Genomic DNA, 10,448 nt, shown 5'->3' with positions numbered 1-10,448 from the left:
TCTTCTTCTTGTTTGAGGTGAAAATTTAGAGGGGCGGCCGGGTCTTGGTAGATTTGCAGTGGTCTGATACTCCTTCCATTTCAATATGATTGCTTGCACAGTGCTCCTTGAGATGTTTAAAGCTTCGGAAATCTTTCTGTGTCCAAATCTGGCTTTAAACTTCTCCACAACAGTATCTCAGACCTGGCTGGTGTGTTCCCTGGTCTTCATGATGCTTTTTGCAGTTTAAACAGAACCCTGAGACTATCACAGAACAGGTGCATTTATACGGAGACTTCATTACACACAGGTGGATTCTATTTATCACCATCAGTCAACATTGGATCATTCAGAGATCCTCACAGAACCTCTGGAGTGAGTTTGCTGCACTGAAAGTAAAGGGGCTGAATAATACTGCACGGCCTACTTTTCAATTTTTTATTTATTAAAAATGTACGAAATATCCAATAAATTTCGTTCCACTTCACGATTGTGTCCCACTTGTTGATTCTTGACAAAAACATTTAATTTTATATCTTTATGTTTAAAGCCTGAAATGTGGGGCCGAATACTTTCACAAGGCACTGTAAAAACAGCATCGTTGTTTTGCTCGATATCACAATATCATATCTCCATGCTCTTGGCTTTTCCTCAGGATCAATTTCAATCCTCTTATGTGTTGAATGAATGGTCTGAAAAAGGTCAAATGAAATATTCCAGCTAATTTTAATGAGTGACATTGATGAGTTTTATTGTGATGAATAGTGACTAATGAAGACTGTGGCATTTATGAAAAACAGCTAAAACAAGCACACAAAAACGTGACAAGTAAGAACAGTGATTTTTTTGTTTGTTTGTTTTACGGGAACAGTGGAGTAAGGGTTTCAAACCAACAAAGCCAAACTAGCACGAAAAGTCATCAAAACAGTATGTGACACCTTGGTGTTAATCACACTCTTTTAGCAGTGTGGTGGAAAAACATCTGTACAAGAATGTTTTAATATTACAGGAATGCAAACTTTGACACAAAACATGAGAAGCAGCATGTGATTTGACTGAAGTCTGAAGCAGCACAAAGCTACATTCTTTGGGCATGAGTGGGAGGCTCTGGTTTTGACATTAGTCAGTAAAAAAGTCACCATTTTCATCAGGTATCTCACCCTAATATGTGACTACGGTATGCTGAACAAGATTACAGCAAGGTCCAAAGATAACACTCCACTAACGGTGCTCCAAATCTGTCTTGCTTCCAATCAGTCCGGAACAACACTTTAGTCGATCTTACTAGAGATGTGCTCTTTGTCAACAACTAAACTGAGCTATTGGCACTTCTCGGACACTGAATCCAAGTTCACACAAACACGTAGAACAGACTTCAATAACACAAAGCAGAAATACTCCTTTGAATTTGAAAAACCACTTTAGAGCTGTTAACTTAAACAGCTGCCCTCCCTTAAAATGAATTATGCTTTGGGGACGGGGGAGGCTTGGGAAACAAATCTGAGCATGCTGCAAATACTAAACATGTGAAAAACCACAAGGATTTGTCATACTCTATGCTGGAGGGGACCTGTCAGTGTAAGGAAGCAAATTGGTACATCTACAGGGAGCAAAAGCACTTTTGATCCACAAAGGCACATAAACTAAGACACCGTCCTCAAACTATGTTGCACTCCTCGTAAAGGCAAAATCGCACCACCTTCGCTCTGATCATGCCGACCGTCTCCCCCCGTTACCAAGACAAAGAAGCGCACTGTGGGAAGAGAGAGCCTTCGCCACCGCCACCTTAAACCTCTGGAAACACCCAGCCCGTCGACATCCGGAACTCTGACGCACTCGCATCATTTCAAATAGAATTCAAATCCCATCTGTTCAAGATGGGCTACAACATCAGACCATGCTACTATATGCTAAGGCACCCCACCCTTCCACTTACTGTTCGCAATTACTCATGTTTGGCCCCTTGTCTCTTTGTGTAAATGTATTTTAAGTATCTGAGTATTGAGAAAAGTGCAATAGAAATGATTTCAAATATTTAAAAAAAATTCAATTATGGCTTTCAAGTACCATGCATCCATCTTTCCTGTAGTGGTTGCTTGGAACACCCCGTGCTGTCGTTGTCAATGCAGAGATTTCGGTCATGGTGGGCTCATGTTTCATTTGAACTTTCCACAAAGTCAAACATGTACTTTTAATAAAAAAAAAAAAAAAAGAAAAGTCATCCAGACCAAAAATTACACTAGGCAAACAAATTGGAAGTCTTTCTAGTAAACATTTGGTAATCAAAGGACTCTGTTTAGAGAAATTGATTGTGGACTTCATGGGATCACTTAGCAATTTTCTATTAGAGTTTGGCCAACAATAGCACTTGTACTTTTTATCTGAATTTAGAATTACGAATCATTGGCAGCTATATTACCGTACTGCAGCACACTACATTGCTTACACTGACTGGAGGAGTATTAAACATTCACGGCATAAAACTAAGCACACTAAAATTTGGATGATTACAAATGAACTGCCTCCATGTAGAAAATATCGATGTTTTCAAATGTTTATCAATGAACCAATTATTGTTTTCAATTGTCCCAACTAACTGGCTTGTTTTCCTGTTGTTGGCGTGCAGATCTCTTTCTGCTCTCTCCGTTGCTTGCTTGGAGTCTGTTGGACATCCTGCTGACACTATTTCAGCCCCTTTCACAAGGGTGTGCTGACCGCAGCCTGCCTTTGTAGTTTGTATACTAAATGCACAAGCGGAGAGGGATCCCTTTTGGGCACGTGGTTTCATGAAACAAGCCATCTGCAAGTGCTCCACTCGCTATACATGGCCTGGGGTAAGTAGGAAAGACCCAGATAAAGTGCATTCATGAGCTCTATGAGCCTCAACAGAGAAAGATCATATTTGGATTGTTTTCTTCTTCATCCTGTGGATGGTTTTTATGGGTTCTACTCATGAAAAGGTCAAAAGTCAAAGCTGTTAAAACACCAGTCTTCTTTTCTTTTGTTTTTATTCTACTACTTCCACAAAGCACTTGAGATTTTGGACGTTAGCTTTGAGGATTTAGCAAAAATTACTCAACAAATTTCAATGAAAATTTGTGAGTGAGTGTTACATTTTTCAAGGAAGGGTATGTTGTTGGTTTTTTTTTGAGCATATCCCTATCAAAAGTGGGCTCAAGCAAATTATTGAGTCACAATTAAACTAGTTTCCTTATCCTGCGATGCATGTTAGAATGGACCTTTCCAATCTTAAACTCCGCCCCTTTAGCCATGTACTACAAGCTTCCAAAATAGCGATTGAACAGAACATGTTTGAAGTCGATTCTCTGTCATGTATTCCCAGTAACATTGCGGTATGTTTTTTGCCAAATGCATCAGACTTGTGCAAGAGAGATCTACAGAGAGGTCTCAACTATTTCACGTAAGGACATGAACACCTAATTAAGATTTTGGATGGAGCAGGACGCATTCTCAGAGTTACAGCAAAAGTTGGCGATCGATGCAAAAAAATTTGATGTCTCACAAACTTCATATTGAAATCCAACAGGATAAAATAGTGGAATCGTACAGCGGATGTAAAGCAGGGTGAGTACTTTTTACTTGAAAAGATCACGAGTAATATCATTGTAGTCTTGTAGTCAGTGAGGGGTGTATTCATTTGACTTGGCTTGTAATTGAACCCAGTGCTCTGTCTTAAAAGTTTGATGTGATGCAAATAGGCAAATAGACATTTCTCTTGCATGACATCGTGTATTTACGTACCACTAACCCGACTCTTTGGCATAAAAGAATACACACTTCATTAAGCAGGTCACTGATACACTATCAAAGTGAAAGTTGTTCTCCTGCAATGTATAAAGCACTGATAATGACATCAAACTCAGAGAAGATACTTCTCCCTTACTTACCTTCAAACATACAGCCTTGAGTTTGTTGATATTGTTCACATTTAGTTGTATGTGCGCTCTTCCGCAAGCCTTAAACCATCGTAGACACTTCGTCAACTGTGTTTTAGGCTTTGGAAAACGAATCAACCGGGCCCCTTGTAACGTAGTCTTTCATCAGAATTGCATGTTCCCCAAGCGCATCTGAGGACCATTTTCTCCGTAACTTTTCCAAGCGCACGCTACTGATAACCAGCATTGTTTGTGAGACAATATGGCGAGAGGGGCATGTCAAGCCGTGGGATAAGACAATGATTGGCTATTATTGTATGGGTGATTGACGGGTCGTAAAGGTCCATTGACAATTAAACTCATTCCTTTATGAAACAGAAAATCACTGACAAATTCGCGTACTCCCATCAAAGCAAAGTTCACCACACTTTTTTTTACTGGAAATACGAATTAAATCCCAGCCCCGTCTGTGTGGCATTTGCATGTTCTCCCCATGCCTGCGTGGGTTTTCTCTGGGTACTGCGGTTTCCTCCCACATCCCAAAAACATGCAACATTAATTGGACACTCTAAATTGCCCCAAGTTGTGATTGTGAATGCAGTTGTTGTCTGTCTGTGCCCTGCAATTGGGAGGCAACCAGTTCAGGGTGTACCCCGCGTCCTGACCGTTGACAGCTGGGATAGGCTCCAGCACTCCCCATGATCCTTGTGAGGATAAGCAGTGAAGAAAATGGATGGATGGATGGATGGATGGATCACCCCACCGCAGGATTAAAAAAAAAAACTCATGCTAAGTATCAATGTTTGTGTTGGTCTTATATTGTATTTTAATAACAATATGCTGCAACAGGAGTTAACTGGCTGTCAGTAGGACTGCAATCCCTGCATTTGTGCAGCATCACAATAAAGGGCATGCATTAGCCCTCTGCTGACTCATTCTTCTCAGAGCACATGCTATTGATTCCAAAAACTGCCACTTGTTTGTATATTGCACATATTATGTCTTGATGTCCTTACAGGTCATTGTAGAAGAAAAAACATCCTCTCTCATCATGCGGATTCAGTCAGTTATTGGATGCCAGAAACACGCTCAGCGTGGGTCCTCATGCACATGTGATGGGGCTCGAAATGTCTTTCAAATCTATTCTTCTCCTACTCCTTGAGCCTGTCAAATTCCATAGTTATTCATTAAAGAGAATACCTTGAATTGTGGAGCAAATCCCGTCATTTTGGTCAGCTCAAAACTGAGATTTAGTTGGAACCAGCAGAAAATACAATAAGGTGCGTGCAGAATAACTTGAATCTTTATCCAGCATTAATAAAAATATGAGCGTATTCCAATAAGCCAACATTGACCTCTATCGCATTATTAGAATGGCAGAAGCATAAACAGACTTCAAATGTCTCTGTGAGACACAGCTTTCTTTAATTAAGAAAAAAAAAAGCCCTAATTTTACTTTGGTGGTGCCCTAATTTTTACAGTCTTAGTTTTTCTTGCCAGGTCAGCCATGCGATATAAAGAACTGTGTCACAGTCCCCCCCAAAATATCCACTCTGCACATATGCGTTAAGGTTTGGAAAGCCAAACAGAAAAGGGTCTAAGTTGGGGTGATTTGAGGTCACATGCAACACTGCTTGAACGCTGCACACAGAACACACCACATGGGCCCAATGGGTGCAAGTCATTTTGGCTTTCTGATAGAACACAGATGAACCTAATTACATCATTTCCTGCTCATCAGTTTAGGGCTTTTAAACCTTCAGAGTCTGCTTTTTATCTGGTCATACAGCAAACTAAGTGCCCTGTAGATTCAAGGGCCTTAAGAGCTGGCTCGCCACACAAGATTAGCCATCACACTTCTCTCTGACGTGAATTAATCTATAATTCAAGCAATCTTTCTGATGCTGACCCAAGATTAGGCTATTGAGGAATGCTAGTTCAGCAAAACATGTATCTTTGTCAAGTGCAAGAAAGACAAAACCTCTTGGGAAAGCTTAAAGCAAGCAAACGAATTCTTCCTAGGAGGGACAGACTGTATGTTCTGTCTCTTGAATGCTAATCGTTTTTAATCACAGATAACGTTAGTGCAAGAGACATATTTATTGATGTCCTCGGGCATGAAAATAGAAGGCTTTGATGTTTTTTGTTTGTGAGAGCCAAACCGGTCGGTCATCAAGTGTCACGGCAAAAGACAGCTAGACAGATGGATACCATTTGTTTGTCACGGTGTGCATCGGAATGTCCATTCGCACACATACTTAACGCTATGCCAGAAGTCGAGCCATGATCATCAGAAATAATCCATCCGTACTATACAGAACTTTCATAAATCATAACTATGAGCTCAAATACTAGACAGACACTAGATAGAAAAGCATTCTGACTTCCATTTATATCTATGAATAACTTTGAATCTTCATTGACACTCAACAAAGGTGTTAGGCCACCAGTAAACTAAATTGGGTGGTCGTTTCGCACTATATGCATACCACATGTTTAGGACTATGTAAGGAGCTGGCATTCCCAGAGAGAACCCACAAAAGCACCGGGAGAACATACTGTAGAAACTCTACAAAAAAAGGCTTCAACAACAACTGAAATCCAGAACCGTGTTGCTTTGAGGTGACAGTGCAAACCACTGGGTCACCCTATCAAAACATTGTCAAATGTCTTTAAATTTCTTCAAAATTCTTTGATATTTGTCCATTCTAGGCCTACAGCTTGCATGGATGTATTTATTGTGGCTTTCTCGTCTGTCTTACAAAGGGGCTAAAGTTGCATTGCACCGACTAACATGAATCTCTTTTTGACACTCTTGCTGGAAACTGATGCTCTCACCCAAGGTGCATTGTTTCAGATGTCTAAGCAGCATGTTGCATGTAACCTTGCCTGCGTAGGTTTTTTTCAGGTACTCTGGTTTCCTCTCACATTTGAAAAACATGCATGTTAGACTTGATTTCTTATTTTAAATTGCCTATATGTGTAACCAGCGTCTCACCCAAATCAGGCTGTTTAGGCTTGATCTCAATGACCGTAATGAGTACAAGCAATGTAGAAAATTAATGTCCCATAATGGTTGTTGGTGTTCACTTGAAGGTATGACAGGTGTACCTTCAAGTAACAAATAACTTCTTTTTTTTTTTTTTTTTTAGACAGATAAAGTTGCAGTAAGTGATCAGGAAAAAAAAAGCAAAATGTGTCATCCATCTGACCAACCAAACTTTCCCAAATGAACTCCCTGCACTCCGCTTACCCTTTCCGCAGGAATCATCACCTCCCTCGCCATGGTCCCGCCCACGCTCCTTTTGGCAACAGAGACAGCACTGCTGGCGAACAAATCACTTCCAGCTCAGGTCACATTCGAGATGTTTAATCTGGGGGGAAACCAAATGTGCGCAGTGAAGATGTACACAAGCAAATATCATTTCTTTGATTTTTTTTAATGAGTGGCATCATTTTCTTCATGAGAACCACAGAACAAGAACAATAAACGCTAAATACGCTGCTTTCATGATCAGTGTTGATTGTTGCTTATAAACACCCATGAACAAATAAATCAAACACAAGAAAGAAAAAGAAACCCCAGACAATCCTTTTGTAGTTTTACATGGGATTCCCCAGGAAGCTCAAGTGAAAGCTGACCATACCAGCCACAATGTGTAACTGATCATTGTCACAACTACAATGCTCCCAGAAGTTAAACGATGCCTTGATGACCTCATATGATAAACCTCAAACGTGACAGACAACCAAGAATCTCTTCCCTCAAACCAGCAATCTGGTGCAATCAAAATATGACCTAATTTTTCTCAAAGGAGATTTTTTAATATCATAATATTCAAAGAAGGGTTGAAGAAGAAGAAGACTCCTGGGTAGCAGTTAGCCTAGCAGTTTCTTGACAATGCATCTTCTTGTCATTTCTATTGTGGTAAGAGAGCTGGAGGATATATTATACTAACGCATATTCAAAGAGTTTGTCCTTCATTTCCAAGGTCTGGCAGCAGCATGACTTGCAACTAATGCCCTGGTTTGCTAATGTAATGTCAAACACAGATGGGCCATGGCTCGTACATCCTCAGTGTTGACCCCAATCCACAAGATCTGGCCTTAACATAACGAATGGGCATGGTCGGTATTTGTTTTTTGACCCACTTGTTTATGCGCAACTCAAACCTTTTCTTATTTTGTCCAGAAGAGGGGACATCAGGGCTAAAATCCTCCTGACTTTACTCAAAATGGTAAAGGTCGATCAGTCCAATGCAGAATGAGTTTCTTTTTAGTTCAGTACCTGTTATTTTAAACTCGTCTTCCTCATTTGAAATAATATTTCACAGAAATGCATTAGCCCTACCAATTATGCGCCTACATCCAAGCAAAAATGCCTAAACTGGCAGAGCTCAACAGTCAGTCTTTGATAGGATTTGTCAGCAATCTATTGGTTGAAGCTAATCTCCTGTACAATATATTTTGTGGAATTACTGTGTTGTCTCCATTATTTAGTAGATTACCATTTGAATTCAAATTTCATCCAGTCTTTTAGGATTTCAAATCAAATCTATCAATCCAGCCATCTCCTTTTTTGGTGTTGCGGCAGAGCTCCAGTTCATAACAATGACGAGACAATCACATGGCGATTGTTTTGGGTTATTGACTCACACTTGAAGACATGCATGCTCTACGGAAATCCGCTATGTCAGTGGTTTTCAAACAGTTTTTTTAACCCCATTTAAAAATTTTCAACCCCCTACCACCAAAAAAAAAAAATGTAAACGCTAAAAATTAAATCGCAAAAAAGTGGGGACATGCCGAAAAAAGTTTGAAAACTACTGCACTATGTGTTCCACAAAACCGTTAGTGGCCATACAGTCAGATGAATGAGCTGAAAAGCTGTGCAGAACTGACCCATATGTGTCACCAAGTTTGGACAAGTTCTTGTGGGAGCAGCGTGTCCTTCATGCAGCACAACTTGTGCCCCAGCTGAGATGTGGATCTGTTGCACACATTCCCTCTCAGTATGCACACCCACACACATATACTCATGTGCAGTTATTGTTTTTATGGAAAATAAAGAAAACAGTTGAGACTTTTCTTTCCTCTAGAACAGAAAATCTCAAACTGATCACCAAGTAGACGAGAACTTGTCTAACATATACAAAGATGGAAGTTCTGTTTTGATGAACTCAGCATGCCTGCATTCAGTCCAGTCAGAACACGAGAAGTTGAAAGACAGAAAGCCTTTTCAGACCATCATTTCCTGAAAGATGTTTTCCTGTCATTCTTCGTCTTTGTGCAAGAAACCTGAAAGACATTCTGATACGCATTCGTCAAACACATTCACTCACTGTCCAATTACTGCGATTTTAAACATGCATTTTGAGACAGACGCTTGATGATGGTATATTGCTTGTTTGTCTCAAACTGTTTCTAAACAGATCGCCTCCATTTTGTAGATTTTTATGTGCTTGTGCTTGTGATCCAATAGCTGCGAGTGGAAAAACACGTTTTGAGTGATGACAAAAGAAAAGATGTGCATTTGAAGGACAAGTTTTATATCCAGCCATCCATTTTCTGAGCCGCTTATCCTCACAAAGGTCGCCGGTTACAGGAGAGCTGGAGCCTATCCCAGCTAGCTTCGGGTGAAAGGTGGACTACACCCTGAACTGGTCACCAGTCAGTCACATGGCAAACATCAACACTATCAATATCATAAAGTATTAGTCGTCAAAACCAACATAATGAGTTGAAACAAGTTAGTCAGTGGAGCAACTGACTTTTCTGATGCACTTACCTGTATGGACTGTAAGTAGCAATTGATAAAGAATATCCAGAAGAATTCAATGTGGTCATAACAGTTCATTAGTCCTGGATGGTCAGGGCCAGAGAAGTCTTCCTTCTGAACTAAAAACACCCTGGCATCTCTCTCAAATCTACCCAGGGTTCTCAGAATCCGTTGTGCCGGCTAATTTAACTTGGAACCGCTTCTTTAATCAGTCAGATATCAAATTGGCCTCAAACGTCCAGTTGGGCCACGGTAACGGCTGCATTTTTCCTTTCTCTGTTTGGTTGGTCAGAGCAAGCCAAGTTTGATGAGCAAAACGAGTCTCCAGTAATCTTCACACTTGAATATATTTAACAAGCAGAATCTACAGGGTATGATATTTATTATTTAAAGATATTCTTTTTGCTGATGATTTATGTGGGTGTGCCGTTATGTTGGGCTTTTTTTTTGTAAAGAAATGATGGTTTCTATAATTGTGATGTGATAGTGGAGGTATTAATTTGGGTAGACTCCCATTGATGCACTTCCAAGTTACCAATTTGTGATGGAACTCATATATTGAATTGTGTTCAATTGATTCACTGTAATTACCAAACAAAATGAATGTATGTACATTGGAAAAAAAGTCATTTAAATGTTTCCAGAGGACTTAAACATTGTTTGTATTTGACTAAAATGTGGTAAACATATATTATTTGATTACTTTCAATGAAAAATTACATCAGTTTTCACATTTTAATCATGCGCAACCAAAAATGAAGTACTTTTGTTTTAAGTGTTGTTTCGTAGCGGCC

Source organism: Syngnathoides biaculeatus, chromosome 10 (genome assembly GCF_019802595.1).
Source record: "Syngnathoides biaculeatus isolate LvHL_M chromosome 10, ASM1980259v1, whole genome shotgun sequence".
NCBI lineage: Eukaryota > Metazoa > Chordata > Actinopteri > Syngnathiformes > Syngnathidae > Syngnathoides > Syngnathoides biaculeatus.
Note: the sequence above shows the minus strand (reverse complement) of the source record.